The 18019-nt window shown below is 39.6% G+C and overlaps 1 protein-coding gene across 2 annotated transcripts in view; it reads right to left on the bottom strand.

Moving 5' to 3' along the window:
- The window catches only part of TAFA2 (TAFA chemokine like family member 2), a 417981-nt gene extending 401912 nt beyond the window's left edge, over nucleotides 1–16069 (bottom strand). The window contains exon 1 of one of the 2 annotated variants that reach the window (XM_070494899.1): nucleotides 14528–16069. The gene's annotated coding sequence lies outside the window, so the exon portion shown is untranslated. The remainder of the gene's footprint in view (nucleotides 1–14527) is intronic. The other variant, XM_070494900.1, reaches the window with a different exon arrangement.
- Nucleotides 16070–18019: the final 1950 nt, after the last annotated feature.

Raw genomic sequence — 18019 nt, forward strand, 5'->3', positions numbered from 1 at the left:
GTCATCTTCAACAAAGTGGTTCTTCAATGGAATTACATTGCTGTTTGTTATTATTTTAAATCTTATCTTTCACCAAGAGACTTTCTCTTCGCCCCAGCTAGAAACTTTTATTGCTATTTATAATTTTAGAGCACAATCTACAGTGATACTTAACTTATTGATAATTAAGAGAAATTATCACCAATTACTATTCCATTCTGTAAGCACCTCTCAGACCAAGAAAGTGAATCAAGTACACAGAGTATATAACATACATATCCTGAAAATACATATATATGTGCTAGTATTGCATGATACTAGCATCTTTAAAAAAAAGAGAGATTTAAAAAAAAAGAAATTCAATATGTTCCTACTCTTTTTCGACATTAAGCTCTAAAGACAGAGTCAACAGAAAATTCAACGAACTTGTAACACAGTACTCCTCCTTTGATGTTGTCATTATATTAAAAACATTCATGACCTTCAAGAATAGGAAGCTATTACTCACATTACCACAAAATGTCTGCTGCCTATCTTATCATATTGTTAGCGGAAAAGTCCATTTACAGATATAGGTTCTGTCTCCCTCAAAAAGGGATTGTCTGAATTCTTCCAATATAATTAATGTTTCCATGAGGCTTTGTCATTAATCAGAAAATTAGCAGATCACATTGTTCAATACTCGCCGAGCATTTAGCATCTAATTAGTCTTATATTGATGTTCTACAGATGCAACCAAGTTCTGCAAGCCGGGCTGTTACATAGGCTGTTCCCACCCAACCTCCAAGAGACCCATTTTTCACACAGCAAAAGACTCAGGAGAGAGTTTTGTGAGATAAATGTAATAGAATATTGCAGCCTGAATTTAAATTCCAGAAAAAGACGTACTTTAGTTCACATTTGTGTAGGAGTTAGACTTTTTTGCAATTCGAAGGGATAAACATTTGAGTGTATAAATGAACTTTTCAAATTTTCTTAAGTGTTAGTTCTTTATCTCATTACTTAAAGTTTCTCATCAAATGAAATTGGAGAATCATAGAAAGTCACTAATGGGAAATCTGAGAGATATTAAAAAAATGCTATGGATGTTATAGTGTAATTTTAATGGTACAATTCCAAACTTGAGAAAATAGGACCTACTTAGGATGTCTAGATATAAATAATTTGAACCAAGACAATTCTCTAAGCAGCCTTCTGTTAAGCAGAATGAGTCTGATTTTCCGAAAGTATGACTGAGATGCAGTACTGTATGGTTAAAAACTCGGCTATGAAGGTGGACTCAACTCTGTTTCTTACAAGCTGTGTGGCCTTGATCAAGCTGCTTATTTATAAAATAGGGATAACGGTAGTACCTTCCTCTGGGATTACTGTGTGGATTAAATGAAATAATTCATATAAAGTGTTTAGCATAGTGGCTGGCACACTGTAAATGCTTGATATTTAAAGTTTTTTTAATGTCTATAGACCTCCATAGAGAGTAAAGACCACAGGGGCAGTCTTCGTCCCCTCACAGCGTTCTTGTCCATGACAGCTATGCGGAGGCACAGCCTTCACACACGAGGATATTCAGGGGGTCGTAGAGGGAAAAATGGAAACAGAGAGCTCTGGGCACACTCCCCACCTCCCGCCATTGCTCCCTTTCCTGCTCTTATCAGCTTCTCCAGGCAGAAGATCATTCCAGAAAAGGTGGACTCCACGGTTTATGAGGCCAAGTTGCTGCAAGCTACGCAAAAACCCAGAGAAAGAACAACGGAGAGAAAGGTGACTCTGCCTGCCGACGGTAAAAAGAGCTGTGATTCTTTTATATACATTATTGTTCCCCAGGGCTCTCTCCTAGGTGTTTTTTAAACACTCTTCCTGGAGCTCTCATCAGTTAGGTTTCAACTGCTACATGTACACTGCTGACTCCCAAACCTCTGTCTCTAAACCATGACTCTGTCCACAACTCCAATTTGCCACGACTTATTTAGATTTCTTCTTGGGGATCCCATGGGCACCCCAAACTCAAAAGGCTTAAAATTAAACCAATTATCTTCATGTAGATAGACTCTAGCAGCTTTTGGGATCACACTGTATAAACAGCACCAGTCGCCTAAGCCAGGACCTGTTCTCAATCTTCTCTCTCCCTCTCCCACGCCGTCTCCAAGACCAGACGCTTCCATCTCCTACTTCTAAAGTGTGCCTTCTTTTCCTCCTTTCTTCCAACTCTTGCCAGTTCTCACCAGAATCACTGAAATAACTCTCTAGCTGGTGTCCCTGGCTTCCTATCCTGCCCCCCGTGGAGCCCATTCTCTGTACTGCCACCAAAGGATCTTTCTAAATATCAGAGGAGGATGAGCCTCAAGAGGGATTACAGTATAAAAATCCCGGAAGCACTATAATAGGCTTTTCATTTTTATTACATCTTTACTTAGAGTGGCTACAAAAGTGGACATAAATGAGACAAAGAAAAAGAGATGTCCTTTGATGTGACAAAAAGATATACTGTCAGGAACTGTGAAGAGTCTGAGATTTTTACCCTACTCACAAGCTTACAGTTAGCCTACCATGTTTTATGGATGCTGGCAAATGACACAAGACTCCTGGTCAGAGACAGAGGACTCAGCACACAGCATGAGCATCACGTTTGAGTCAATTCCCTTTGTCCCCAAGTCCCACAGGTGCAATACAAAACAGCCCACGTGGATGTTTCGCATTTATTAGTTTTTGGACCTTCAGCTCAGGGAACCCAAATATTTCTGTAACAGGCTACAAGAAGATCTGCCCTTAGCCCTGAAGGGAGACACTATTTTTATTATGCTGGACAGTAAGCAAATCTGTCCTGTGATTCAGAGGAAAACATCATCTTCCAAGACTGTCCACTTTTTAAACACCCTTAAAAAGACATTTGGAACAAAAGAGTAGTTAGCATCTTGAGAAACCCATGGAGAATTGTTTCCCAACAGATAGGCTTTGAATTCAAACCAGCCTCTTGGCACTTGCTATTTGTGTGACTTTTTACCCCTCTCTCAGGATTTCCTCACCTGAACTTGAGGAACTCATGTCTAACTCACAGCCATTTTACAACATCAGATAGAATCACAAGCATGAAAGTGTTTTGTAAACAATACAGCAGATATAAACGTGGTTACTATTTATGCCTCTGGAACACAGTTTGTTGTTCATTATGGAAATGAAAGAGGAAAATAATTTAGAATTTTAGAATTAAAAAATTAAAGATCAATTAATAAAACAATTATGAAATACCTGAGTATGTTCTCGGTTAGGCTTAGGTGGCACAAGGTGAAGAGGAAGAAGGAGACACATTCCATGATCTCAAGAATCTCACAGTCTAGGGAGGAAACTGACACACAGAATGGTGCCTAAGATACGTTCAAATGACAGAATAGAAGCACAGAAGCATGGCTTGTGGTCATGACTGACTTACAGAGCTTTGGAGGGATCTAAGCGATCATTAGATACAATCATTTCACTTACCACTGAGCAGAGTCAGAATTAGGACCCATTCTTTCTGACTTTTAGTTTGGTAAAAAAAAAAAAACCCCGACAGAAATTTCTTATTCTAGATAGAGCTTTTACAAGACTGAGGCGGAAAATGTGGTTTGGCACCATGCATTTTTCTCTCCTCTGTAGTCTTACTTGAGAGGAAGTAAGACTTACTTTGTTTTCCAAGGATTTTGACAAATTTGTTCTTTGTCTAACTTCTTATTAGAAGTCCACATTTAAGACTGGATGTAATCAGCCACTAGGAAAAGATACCAGGTAAGGAAAACCATAGCTCGCCCAGTCTTCTTAGAAGTATAACATAGACTTTGCTCCAAGGTAAAATTGACCAATGTACAATAAGTTTGATTTTAATTCTACTTACTGATTTTGAAAATCTTTCAGTACCACACAGTACCTAAATTTTTCATTAATCTCATATTTGAGGTTGAGTTCGGAAAGAATAGATCTTTTTCAGTAAGTTCCACAGTAGCCCTGGCTCAAGAGCCTTAGATCTTAATGATACAAGTCTGAGTGTTTTGGGACAATATAGGAAAAAACAGGTCCATTCAATTTAAAGCCTGTCTTTGGACTCATTAAAGATTTCCAAACATATGTTTTATACTTCAAAGAGTGAAGATATCATATTTAAGGGTTTTGAGAAACTTTTTAAGTACATAGGGATGCTAACATACACAGTCTAATGCAATCTCTTAAAGGCAACACAAAAAATTCAACTTTAAGTTTTTAATGACCTAGTGAGTTGACTTTTTTGGTTTTATAATACACATGGGTTTCCTTAACAATCAAATATACACAAAGAGTTTTAATTTTGTGAAATCTTCTATGACACCAAGCATTTAAAAGCTTTACTTAACCCAGAAGGACCAAAATAAAATCGATAAATATGTGAATGCATACATCCATACTAAACAGCATTTAAAATTAGAATACCAATAATTTTCAATATCATTGAAACCAAGAACAATGGTATCACAGTCAATAGCATTCCTGAAGGTGAAAAAAGCCAATGTGGTTCATGATAAATTATGAGAATGGTAATTATGTAGATAAGAATAAATGGCTTTAAATTCCCTAATGAATGATGAGTCAAGTCACTGACAAGAGCAATCAAAATATATTCCATATGTGATTAACAACACTTAAATTTGACATTGACAAATATTATTTAATTTATAAAACAGGAGAATCACAAGCATATGTAGTCTCTAAACCTGCAGGTTACAATAAATTGTGGAAAGAATGGGAATATCAGTCAGTATGCTGATTTGATTTTTGTCCTTGATGTTTTGCCTAGAACATGTGTATGTTTTAATGCTAAAATACCTTTCAGGTTAGAGATGGAAAGTGCAGGTCAAGATAAATAGCCTTTTTCTCTCCTACACACTTGCACAAACACACACTCAATTAGACCAAAGAAATGACAATTCTTCACAGAATACTTCCTCACACATTGAAGAAACATACAAAAAGACATTCCACCAACATGAATGGACCATTGATTGCCTTTCCGTTAAATTTATGAAGCACCTATTATGTGCCAGCTAAGCACTGGGAATCAACAGAAATCAGATACTCATGGTTCTCCCTCACCAAGCTTACAGTCTAACAGACTAGTAAAATGAATTCACATCATTACCCAGTTATAAGCAAAGCTATTCTATATAATAGAAACTTCAAAGCACTTAAAAGAAATTGAGTAGGATTTAATAGCATTACTATTGCAAACTATATTAATCATACAACTTGCAAGGAAACAAATTGCTTCACTCTCAGACTGATATGTTTAAATCTAATCTCAATTTATAATTAATATACTAGAATAAGAAAACATAAGAATTTCTAATGCATTAATAAAACTGAAAACAAAATATTTTACCCAATAAACTGAGCTTGTGACATAAGACTCAGGTCACACCTCAGTAGAATAGAGTCACATACCTGAGCTATGACACCTTCTGGCATTAGTAAAACTGGTTTAGAAAATATATATATATATATATATTAATAATATTAAGAAGTCAAACTCCCTAAATAGTAAGTTATTATGTCTTCAAACCTAAAGAGACCACTTTGGGAAGGTATTTAGGATTAGAGCAAAAAAATAAAATAAGAGATATTCACTTTAAGGTTGCAAGCCCAATAAATAAATGAGGAAAAGCATCTTTTTCCAAGTCCATCCTCCCACCTATTCATAATAACCACTTAAGTAGAACAAAAATTTAGACATCGTGGCCAAAATTTTGACACTTAAGCCCTAAAAGGAAGCAATTACTGTTGAAATTACAAAATGATTTGCAGAGCTGAAATTGACCTCGTATGCTAGAAAACATTCATGTATAATATAATGCCTTAGGTATGAAATAAACATTTCTTCAAACTGTAGGAAGTAAGCCAAACTTGCATTAATATGTGAAGAAAAGACAATCTCTGATTTATGCTTTTAGGGAAACATATGTTCTCTAAATAGCAGACCAGAAAACTAACCAAAACACTTATGAATTCTGTGCTCAGATTAAAGAGCCTTTGAGAAAAGAGTTTAGAGTCCGTGGCTAGGTTTAGTCAGCTTACTACAGGGAGAAACCTGCCAGAGAGGGAAGGTTGGGACATTTCTGCATGCATGGAATGAAATTCAGTGCATTTTTAGAAAAAGTTATCTAAAGCCTTGCAACTCAAACTGTACACCATGGGCCAACAGCGTTAGCTTCACCTGGTAGCTTGTTAGAAATGCCGAATCTCAGGCCCCACTCTAGAACCCGCCTTTCAGCAAGTTTCCCCCAGATGATTTGTGTGCATGTAGAAGTTTAAGAAACACTGATGTAAAGGAATAAGGCATTATGGAACTATAAAGCCATTCCAAATATTTGGCATAAATTTAAATTTCTACATTCCAAGCACACCTCCTAAACCCTCCAAAATATCACCAACTTCAAGGTAAGTTCAGCATCAACTGTACGAGTCATTAAGAAGAAAGAAAACTAAATACATGGGTGAGACTGAACCACTCATCAGTATCAGTCAGCTCCTCTAGATGAGCCCTTTACTGGCAACCGCCCTGGCTCCAGATGCAGGCAGGGTTGGAGGATTGTGGCCAGAGATGGCAGAAGGGCAGGCAAACACATATCTCCCTAACTAGCTGTCCTCACTTATCCCTCTGTCAACAGGGACACACTCATGGCCCTTAGCCTGCATATGGCCTGCAGATATGTCTGTTGGCCCACGTAGTATTTCAAATTTGAATTCATTACTATCATTTATAAATCTGGAACTCTCACATTAAAAAATCTGCATATCTAAGTTCGCTTCTACAAATCAGAAAATCTGGCAACACCAGACCCACATTCTGGAATGGCAACAAGTGGAGCCAAGGCTCAGCTGTCCACTTAGATGTTGGCCAGAATCTCCACCACTCCCTATGGTTTCCCCAACATGGAAGCTAAGGCTGTCTGTCAGCTGCCATTTGTCATCTTCCATTTGGTCTGTTTCCTTCATTCACATTCCCACCCTGATCCCTATAGGTATGTATTTGCAACCCCTTTAAGAGGCTCTAGGAAGTATCGTGTCACTGATCAAGTCACTCAGCCTATTTGACTTTATTCTTTCATATATGTAATTCAGGAAAAGGAGCTACTGCTCGTGTCACTCTCAGTGTGATCACAGATCTTGTGAGCTGGAATCAATCCACTGAAATACATACTACCTCACCTTAAATATATACTATAATATTTTTCTTCACAACTCATTTCAATTCAGACATTTTAACTATTTCTTTTCACAACTGTACGTCACAGTTATAAACAAGAATTAATAGCAGGAGCAGGCACAGAACAAACATCGTTGAACAATTTCTCCAGATTCATTTCAAAACTTCAAGTCATATACTAAAATGGTAAATTCTATGACAGAAGGTGTCTTGGTCTTTTTTGTTTACTGAGATACCCCAAGCACCTAGAGAGAGCTCAATAAATACCTGTTGAATAAATGATTGAGCTTTCCCAAGGATTACATATTCTCAAAAATTCATACACAGATTTTGAGTGAATGTATTTAATTATCAACAGGTATATGAAGGTTATTCACTTCACAGCCTAGTACTATTTGGGTTGATCAGCCAAACTCTTTTATTTCAGCGACTATGAAAAACAGCAGTAAAGACATGTAACCCTAACAAGCCTAAGATCCATGGCCTATCACAACTTGTTTTACAACAAACAGTATCATGCAAACTATGCAAAATGGCTAAAATGAATGAGAAGATTTAGTCTGATTCAATTTTATGTCCCTACATCTATAGTCTTTAGTTATCATCATAACCATCATTAATATCATCATCCTCATTATCATCCTATAAAGCTGGACAACTTTTGGAACACTTACTGCTGTGCCAGGAAGTACGTGCTAGATGCCCCTTGCCCTCCTAACTAAAAGATGTGTCCTGCAGGATTATTATGCTTCCCATGCTACGATGCTTAGTAGGCCTGGACACAGGAAAAATTACATTTTTAATTGTCTTGAAAACTTGACTGAAAAAATACATTGCTGAGAAACTGAGGTACAGAGAAATAAAGTGATTTTCTCGTGGTTACATGGTTATTTATCAGTAGAGCTACAAAGGCATCTCTAGAGCTCTCTCCACTGCACCACATTGGTTTCATAACAGTCATGTTCAAAATATATCTGCTGACCAAAATGCAAGCCAATGAATTTCAAGCACTCAACAAATGATGTCATGAGCAAATATATCTTCAAATAGCAAAGTCTAAATTTTGACCCAATTCTGGTATATTTATAAACACACCAACAATCAATCTAAAAGGAGTTTGCAATAATGGGAAATATGTATCTTAGCAGGAAACTACTGTGATATAACATTTCAAAATGTTATATCTGAAAAAATGTTAAAGCTGAAAAAAATTAGGTTAGAAATTTTCCTTAAATTAAAGCTGTCCCAAACGGGGCCTCTGATCTATGGAGTATGAGATTTCAATGTCCTTTCGCTCTCCACTTGGCCTCTGGGTTGCATGACTGAAAGGCGAGCCATCCACCTCCCTTCACCTCACATACCATGAAAGAGACAAACCAAAGTCAGAGCTGTTTCACTCAATTCAACTCAACTTTCTGAAGAAAGTACAAACAAAAGCAGGACCAGGTCACTCCTACTGATATGTCTGATGGCCATTCTAAGGAGGAAGTGCCTGAACTCTCCAGCACCAACAAATTTGAGTATGCCCTTCACCTCACACCTGTAACAAGGTGAAACTAAACGAAGAAAGCAAATGTCACCATGATCAAGTTTTCCCACCTTACATGAATTTGGAACTGTCCACAAACTAATACAAATAAAAAAATATAAGCGTGTATGTTGTTTTCTTCAAGTGATCTGAATTGTCCGTTTCTGAATTCTTGACTAATCTGAGCAGTCACAGATTCACTGTGTCAGTACATAAAGCTCTATTGTTTGAAGAGACTAAGTTTCAGGGCTGTAGAGGGTCTGCCTTCTAGAACAATACATTCTAACAAAGTCTCAATGTTCTATTACTAGGTTGAGTTTTGTGATTAAGGTTCTATGACCTCCTAACCCTTATTGAGTTGTCTGCCTTTGCTTACTCCAACCCATAAAGACAAAGAATAGGAAGCCAGGAAAAGCAGACTGTGATGAATAACACATCTTGCTTTTCTCATACAGGTGGTCTTTTTCATAATAGAGCAGGAGACAGCAAGCACATTTACTTCCTCCAATATTTAAGTTCAATTCTCATTGGAATCTCCAAGGATATTAAAAAAGAAAGAGGAAAAACTCAGCCAGAATCAAATAAAATCATGGCACAGTTTTTACATATAGATAATAATTTTGAATGATCAGGTTTTTAGTACCAGAAAGAATTTGTCTATCTCCTCATAGCCCAGGCCATTCTGGCCTGAAAACTTTAATTCCAAAGCAAAAATACGCTTTTCCAAAACTCTTCACTCATAGTGCCTACTATGCATACCTTCATAAATTTGCTTCTACAGAGCTGCATAATCTGCCAAACAAAGCCAAAGTGTTGTTCTGTGTTATCAAGCTCAACAGAAAACCCCACATGTGGCGACAGGAGGCCATAGGCAATTAACACCACAAATTGTAAGGTCTAGAATCTTTGCATGACCTTTAAAGGTCAACACAGTTGCCCATTTGCATGCATGCAATTATACAGTGACTAGTTCATAGCAGGAAAAAAAACCCACAAAAATATTTAGTAAAACAAACCTTGCATCCTCAAAAGCTACTTTGCACTCCCTAGGCTTTCTGTTTCCAGTTAGCTTTACATAGCACAGGAGATAAAAGAGCAAAGGAGACTTACTTCTCTGGCTACTTGTCCCCATTTTGTCAAAAAGCACTAAATTCAACCTATCACCATAATTGCTAAGAACGCAACATTATCACATTATCCAACCTCTCTGTAAAGGATTTCCAAAATCTACTGTATAAAAAGAAGCAATATAAATATAAATTTAATTGAATAACTACATTTGTGCTATTGCTAGGGGAAAGGGAGCTGTACCTTCCCTAACTGGCCATTCAGGGGAAATCATAAAACAATTACAGCTACTATGGAGTAATTTAGGAGATTGAAGGAAGTGATTAAAAGGACTTTATCTAATATAAGCATATAAGCTCTGATTCCTTAGTTATATCTCATTACCCCACATGGATCACTGTGAACAGAATGGAATAGTCTCCTTACAGCTTATACATTCACTTTTCATCTGAGTCCTAAGTAACTTGAAAGTCTTTTATTTTCCAACGGTAATAATGATCAGCTGTCTAAATAGGCCAGATTTTCACTAATTCCAGTGACTAGTTGCCTATCATTGCAACACAGGATCAAATCCAACATGTACACGTGCTGTACACATTGGAAGTGGGCGGGTTTGGGAAATCCAATATAAATTTGGAGTATAACATCAATATGTTTCTGAACAATCTGTAGAGACCATTTGTAAACCAGAATAGTACGGTCTCATGTAACGCATGTTTTGTGTTTTGACTGCGGATGTGCATATTTAATAAAGACAGCATACAGAATAGTCAATGTGAAAAACGTGTTGAAATTCCCCATCATAGTGTCAATAAACACATGCCAAAGCGCCCCTACATAGAGGACAAAATTTATTTTTTTTGCATTTGTAGCCTAACAAATAAAAACATCTCCAAAAGAAAAACCAAAGAGAAAAATATACTGCATGTAACAGAGGCTCAAACAGTAAAACTCAATTATAAACGACCTTGCTAAACCATGGATACAGCTACAGTGTAGGTCAAATCAAGTAAAATAGTGAAAAACTGTGTACTTGAAAATATAGACATTTTTTAAAGTTGTTCTTACCCCCATTTAACACCAAACCAGTATTTTACATGGGAGTCATTAAAAGCATATATACATATGTATGTATGTGCATATATATGCATAGATATTGAGATTAAATAGATATTGCAGAGAAATGTACTTAAATACTACTTTTCTTCATGTTCCAATAAGTTTAACCATTCCTCTTAAAATTTCTGCTAAGAATAAACAGAAGACAAGAACTGTTAGTTTTATTTCATTGACAAGGACACTGAAGCACTGTGCTGAATGGAGTCAGATGTTCTAAAAATGACCCAATAAATCAGTGGTCAATGACAATCAAAAAACAAAAACTAACTTCTAGGTCTCTGTTTCCTAGGCCCACCTTTCCATCTCCCCTCTTTCAGACTATGCTCCAGACCTAAACTAAAACCGTTCTCTAAAAAGACTCATGGTAACTCACTGTGAAATTATTCCTCCTCTTCCAATGGTATAGGTCAATATGCTCCCCGTAATTCAAAATAAAGTTAACCAAGGAATTTTCAAACAAAATGGCAAATGCACCATACGACATGGTATTAAAAAATCAATGGTTCATAAACAAGACATATCATGTGAAATCCTGTGCAAGTGTGTGCACCAGATATGAGGTTGATTCAGCTGGTTTGCCGTCATCTCTAGCAGCAGCCTGTGTTAATGCGGTTCCTTTCTGTGTTGATGGAGCCCTACTAATAACAGGTTGATGAACTGCATTTGTAAATGTCAGGCATAGATCAAAGGGGACTAGGCTGGATGCTTATTTTACTTCAACTTATGGTTTTTCACCAAGAAAACAAAACTGTACTGCACAGTAAAGTTCCTTATTTTTACTTGAATCTTCAATGAACAAAACAGCTGCAGAATAATGAGACCTAATGAGGCATCCCTAATAAAATGCTGCAGAAGTGAAAGCAGGGGCACTGGACTGTTTGCACTCTGCTTGTTTCATCTTTTCAAAGATATTAGAAATAACTGATGACACTTTGGAACATTCCTAGTTTGGGACATGCATTAGAGAGACAAATGTTCATCAGCCTGCAGCCACAGCTGAACTTGGGCAGAATCTGACAGTGTCTCTTATTAGGGGCCATGATGAGAAACACCTGGAAAAACGCTGGAGCGGCACATCTTACCCCACCTGCACAGGGTAATCCATAACCTGCAGTTAGTGATAAATCAACCCTAAAATGCACTTTCAACATTTCAATATTCAAAACCACATTGTAAAAGGATCATCATTAAAATACTATATTGAAGATACTGGATCCAGGACCACTAAAATTTTCTGATAATACACAAAACAATTTTTATAAAATCTCCTCTCACCCCCTAAGTTTCATCACTTGATAAATTTTTAAAAAGGAAAAGTGGCCATGTCTAAAAGCAGATCTTTTTACAGCTGTGTCATCACGCTTTATAACTTGGTGGTTAGTAAATAACACAGTCTCTAAGCAATATGTATCTTTTTTGACATAGATCCATGGGCATCTCAATGAATCTTCATTCTCCAACTCTTCTCTGTTAAAATAGCTAATATTTTTCGGATTCAAAATCACACATGGTCAGAAAGCTTAGATTCCCCTCTAGAACAACTTGTAGCATTATAGGTGTGTGCTTTAATGTCAACAGTTTTGTGTTCTTTAAGAGACATACATCATAGCACTATATATAAATATGTAAGCTCAAGCATCATAAACTACTAAACTTTGTTAAAAGCAAGAAAAGAATCAAGATTTTAGTCTCAAAAAATGCCTCATTGAATAAAGCAACACACTAAAACTGTGTTCTGCCTGAGTCACCAAGCCTAAGCACTCAGTTAGTGGTGACACTGCTCTCATAGTATATCTATACATAATACAACCGAATTTTTTTCGTTGAAAATTAAGGAAATGAAAATAAAAGAAGCCCCAGTATGGTTACTGATGGCCTTTCAATGGCTACTTATGGCTTTAAAAATTAGGACTCTAAAAAGAGGTCATTGTGCAAACAATTGGCTCAAGAGGAGCTCCAGAACAGAATAAAGTAGGAAAAGAGAAAAGTTAAATGTGCCTGAACATTTTTAAGGATATTAGGTGCCAATTTTGAAACCATAAAAGATTCACCAGCCTGAGATACATGTACAAACCTGGGAAGGCTGGAGGAAATACAAATATTCTCAATGCTCTCGTTTTTAAAGGCTTAGAAGTGCTTTTAACCTGCTTTGCTGGTTATTGCCATTTAGCACTTTACACAGAAATCTTAAATTAATTACTCATTTGTCTTAACTTATATTGCCTAAGAGAGCAGTTTTAAAGTGGTAATTGATAACAGCCTGAATGTTGGCGTCTAAAACAATTTAGTTGGGAAGACGGGAACCAGATAATTATCCAGTCAAGAGTCACTGAAATTCCTCCTGTCCTGGGTGAAGGCCCCTTATACATTGACTGCTTTGGGGCTACTTTTCAGAGTAAAGGTGGCATAAACGTTTGTTCGCTTTTGGTGTTTCAAGAACGATTTTTGAAAAATTCAACAGAGGATTTAACACTCGGAAAAGGAAGATATTTTCTTTTCTGTCTTACTGCCACGAGCCAAACTCACCCAGCACAGAGTGAAGAGAGGCCAGCTAGCCATTGTAGTAACTACACATTTGATTCGAAAGCTTCAGGCAATTGTTAACACTCGGTCAGGAAGTGGAATACAGAATAGGAACGCGTCGCGTCTACCGCGGACACTGCAAGCGCCTGCAGTTCGTCCTTTTCAAGTGGAAACTACATAGTTCTAGGAGAAATAGGGCGACGGATCTCAAACTTTCCTTTGCAAAGGCAGTTTCTGGAAATAACATGTTCACCACTGACAAGTGAAGATCAGCAGCCTTAAGAAAACATCTCTTGGTGGGAACCTGGCCTTTTGGAACAGAAGGGGGAAGGGAGAGCAAAGGAGTGGGGCAGATAAACCGTGTACTATTAGCAACATTTGGGAGACATCTATCTGGAAGGAAATCAAATCATTAGTTTCTCGAAGCTGTTCTTTTTTCTGAACGCTGTTCATAAAATGATCCTTTTCCTAAAGCTCTCCTGTAGTATCCTGTGCTAAAGCTTTATTTCGTTCAGTAACAAAGCGTCCATTCCCAAATCTAAATAAACCTTGTAACAGATGAGGCTCCAAACTTATCAAGACGATTCTTTAGGAAAACAGAGGTGGAGAAATCAGCAGCCTCACTGAAACGCCCACCCTCTGCAGACAGGCCCGAGAACTAACTAATCAGAAGTGGACAGAAAGTAGGGATTTCAGAAAGGCGACTTGACACATCCCATTGATCCTGCCTTGAACTCGACCCCCAACTCCTTATTAGGAGTCCAACATGGTTGCCAACCGGGATTGGTTTGGTTAAGGGATCGAATTAAAACCCACTGCGATCCTCGGCGGGATCGCTCGCTGTGTCAGGAGAAACGGGGCAGAGAGGAGAGGGAAGGCGCCGCTCTCGGAGGCACCCCTTGGGTCCCCTCTCGGCATCCTCTACCTCCACCCCTACCCTGGCCGCCCAACTAGCATCTGCTCTCACCTCTTGCCTCCCCAGGGCGAGCTCCTACAGCCCCCGACCCTCGGGGAGGGGAGGGCTTCCGGGCCCCGGTCGTCCAGCTGCCGCCCGAGTGCCGGGCGCCGGCGGGCGGCCGGGGGCGCGGCTGGCGCCTACCTACCTGCAGCCCGGCTTCCTGGTGGCGGCAACACCTAGCGATGCTCCTGCAGCTTCCGCGGGCCTACGCCAGGCTTATCGCTCTTGCATCGCTTCCCAGATGCCAATCCGCCGTCACCGTTCAGGGGCATAGGGAACCCAAGTCTGGTGTGCGCTCGTGGAGGGCGTGTGAGTGTGGCCCTGAGCGTGCGTGTGTGTGTGTGCGCGCGCGCGTGTGTTTCCTCCTCCGATGGCAAAGAGCGTTCAGGAATCTCTTGACATCCGACCTGGAATCCCGTTAAAGCGGGCGGCAGGTGGAGTGAGCGAGCCTCGTCTGGTTCCCCCTCTTGATTCCACGGTGTCAAAGTAATCAAAAGACTTGTTTACTGAGGAAAAGCCCAGGTCCCGCAGCCCCGCCAGCGCCCGCGGTCCTCGCCGGATCCGCGCGGGGCGCTCGGCTCCCCCGACTGCGAGGCTCAAAGCGGTCCTGCAGCAATCACCGCTCGGATTCCGGCTCTGATTTGTTGGCTTTTAACGCCGAGTGAAGACTTTTCCTCTGGCCTCGCGTTGGCTCTCCCTCTCACGCACACACACACATCCTCCGTCCCCTTCTCCGCGCTCCCTTTTGCTCTCCGGGGAAAGGCAATCGCACCGAACGGTTCACCTTCAGGAGAGCAGCCTCCGCCGCGTACTTCTCCAGTCCCCGGTTCTGGCAGGTCCCGGTCTCCAACGTCGGGGAGCTGCTGGAGAGGTTCGGGGCGGGAAGGACGAGGCGCTGAGCTCGGCGTCCTCCACCCGCGAGACGCCCGGGTTCCTGGGTCCAGGTGCCCCTGCTCCCGCTGTACGCAGACAGGTCCCAGCCGATGGCCTCTCAGAGACTTCGCGCCGAGTCCACTTAGCAGCAACTCCTGCCCAGCTGCAGCCCCGAAATCCCGCCTCCAAGTGCTGCGGGCGCAGCCCCACGCAGCCCCACCGCTGCCCCTCTAGGCATCGTGGGCTGGAAAGAAGGGAAATCGGCCTCCGTCCCCCTATCCCTAGTACTCTGGCACCGTCACCACCGAGAAGGTGCGAGTTCCAACATCAAACACGAGCGAGCAGGTGTTGCCTGTGTCACTTCGCTGAAGGCGGGAGGGAGAGGGAAGGGGCGGAGGAGGGGACCAAGGAAACAAACCCAGATCACCAGAAGAAAAAGAAGTAAGCGGTTTAGTAATCAAAGCCTCCTCTCCGCCTCCCGCTCCAGGCGCTGTCCTGTCAAAGAGACACTGGTGGTGTCTTTCAAAAAGTCACCTTACACCGTAAAGGGCAGAGCCCCCTGTTCCACCCAGACCCCTTATTCCATTCCACTCGGCCTGCCTGTCCAGGGAGTACGGAGTGACTGGCCCCCAGTAGAGTGCAAGGAGAACGCAGAGAGGGAATACGTCCCGACACTCCAGGTTGAGTTAAGCAGTAAAATGGGATAGCACGGCCAGGCGGCGTTGCCTCCCTCCGTCTCTCTCGCAACAGCCAGTTCTGTTAGCAGCCGCGGCTGCCGCTGAGAGCAAACTGCGGTCCTGCGGAAAAAGAAAGAGACGACGGAAGATGAGAGAGCGGCAATTGGTCTAAAAGCTGGACTGTGTCTCCCTCTAGAGGGAGAACTGGGTTAGGAAGCTTTCCTGGATGTAAGTAGGTCTTCAATTTCTCCACAAAGAAAAGGAAAACAATATCTGGTTTCAGAGAATTTTACATTTTTACAAATTCCAACCTCTAATGGATTTAGAGAGAGGGTTGGCACCGCAGCCCTGTGTAAGCAGAGTCCTTGCTAAAAGCACCTCATGATATTTACAGAAATTTAATAGCAAGACCCTAGAAGGTCGTGTCCTTACAGGTTTGGTCAAATTGGGTGTTGGTTTCAGCTGTATGTATATGAGCTCAAATGAAAGGTCTTCTGAGGCTCACTTTGATCAAGTTTGGGGATAAGCAAAACTTTAATCTAGTAATTAGATGATTATGATAAAATGAATAAGTAGTAATAATGGATTTAGAAAAAGCAAAGAAAATCTGAAACAAAGAAATAGGATCCTGATCCAGGAAATCTTACAAGTCCCTTACAACCAGGGATATCGCTAAGATCTTATTTTGGAGCCAATATTCACATCTTTTATTCAACTAGACTAATAATTGTCAAGGTGACTAAATTCCTTCCAGCCCTAAAGTTTTGTGCTTTTATAGCTCTGTTTCACAGAAACCATTGACAAACTAGGTATCGATGTTCTCTCCACCAGCTATAAAATAAAAGTAGTACTAGTTACCGTAATCACAAAGAAATACTGAATGCATGTTTTGCTTGTTAGTGATTTTATCTTAACGTGCTTTGTAACTCAACCATATTTTGTATCTAAAAGGCATCAAGTAATTGAACTAGGTTGGGGTGGTTGTTTTAACAAAAGATAATGCCACAGATTTTATAATGTTTTGTTACTCCAATCAAGTTCAAGCTGGGTCCCATCTGTAACTTTAATATTTAGATTTTGTGAACTTACTATTTGAAGGTTTGTTTTCAAAATGTTTCTGTATGTTTAAAAATTATAAAATATGTCTTAAAGTTAAGATTAAACTCCTTTCCATTCGCCATTTACTCTGAATTTTTGGAGCAGTTCTATTTTAATTTGATAATCTAACTTAGAATAGGCTTAAAGAAAAGAATTTACAAGAAAATAATTTAGACTAATTGAAGCCATTTTAAAAAGGAGCCCAAACTAGAGTATGTAGATTTTCCTATTTTAGCGAATTGTATTGCAGCAGATTTGAATCAGTCTAGCACTTGGCAATCATTTGAGGTACACTCCAAGATTCGCTTTCAAAAGATTCATGTCGTGTGATCAAAGATTTTTATTTCCCTTCACCTACCTAGCAACCTATTCCCCCAGGGAGCAAAGTTTACATTTTAAAATACCTGGCACTGTTTCCTTGCAAACCTTACAGTAATTGTCTGTCTGCTACATTAAGGAGTGGGATGGAATCCAAGCAGGAATGACACTGGACACCTGGGCTCTCTGATGGGAGGAAGAGCCATTTACAAAATCACTTTAGAGCGTTGGCCTTCCTTTCCCACAAGAAATACAAGGCGTGCATTATAATCTTTCTAGTTTCTGACTCATTAGCTCTCTGCGGTTGTAGGAAACTCTATAATTTTATCATATTGTTAAAACTTTATTTTTATTGTTAAAATGTGTGTGACATTTTCATCCTTATTTTCCTAGTTAAAACCACTATGCTTCTACAACAATGTGAAAAAAGGTGAAGAGAACAAGTGTAAAAATTAATTACAAAGTACAATAGAATTTCTTACCTAACGTCATAGGATACTGAAATTCTGTAATAACCTTTGTATTTTTTGTAAATATCCAAATAATTCTAATGATTTTCAGACCAAGATATTTCTATTTCCAGCACCTCCTAGACTTTAAAACCAAATCTTTTGTTTTCCCTCCAAAACAAAACCATAAATGTCTCCATAGTTTAATAGAACTCTTGATGT

Source organism: Equus asinus, chromosome 22 (assembly GCF_041296235.1).
Source record: "Equus asinus isolate D_3611 breed Donkey chromosome 22, EquAss-T2T_v2, whole genome shotgun sequence".
NCBI lineage: Eukaryota > Metazoa > Chordata > Mammalia > Perissodactyla > Equidae > Equus > Equus asinus.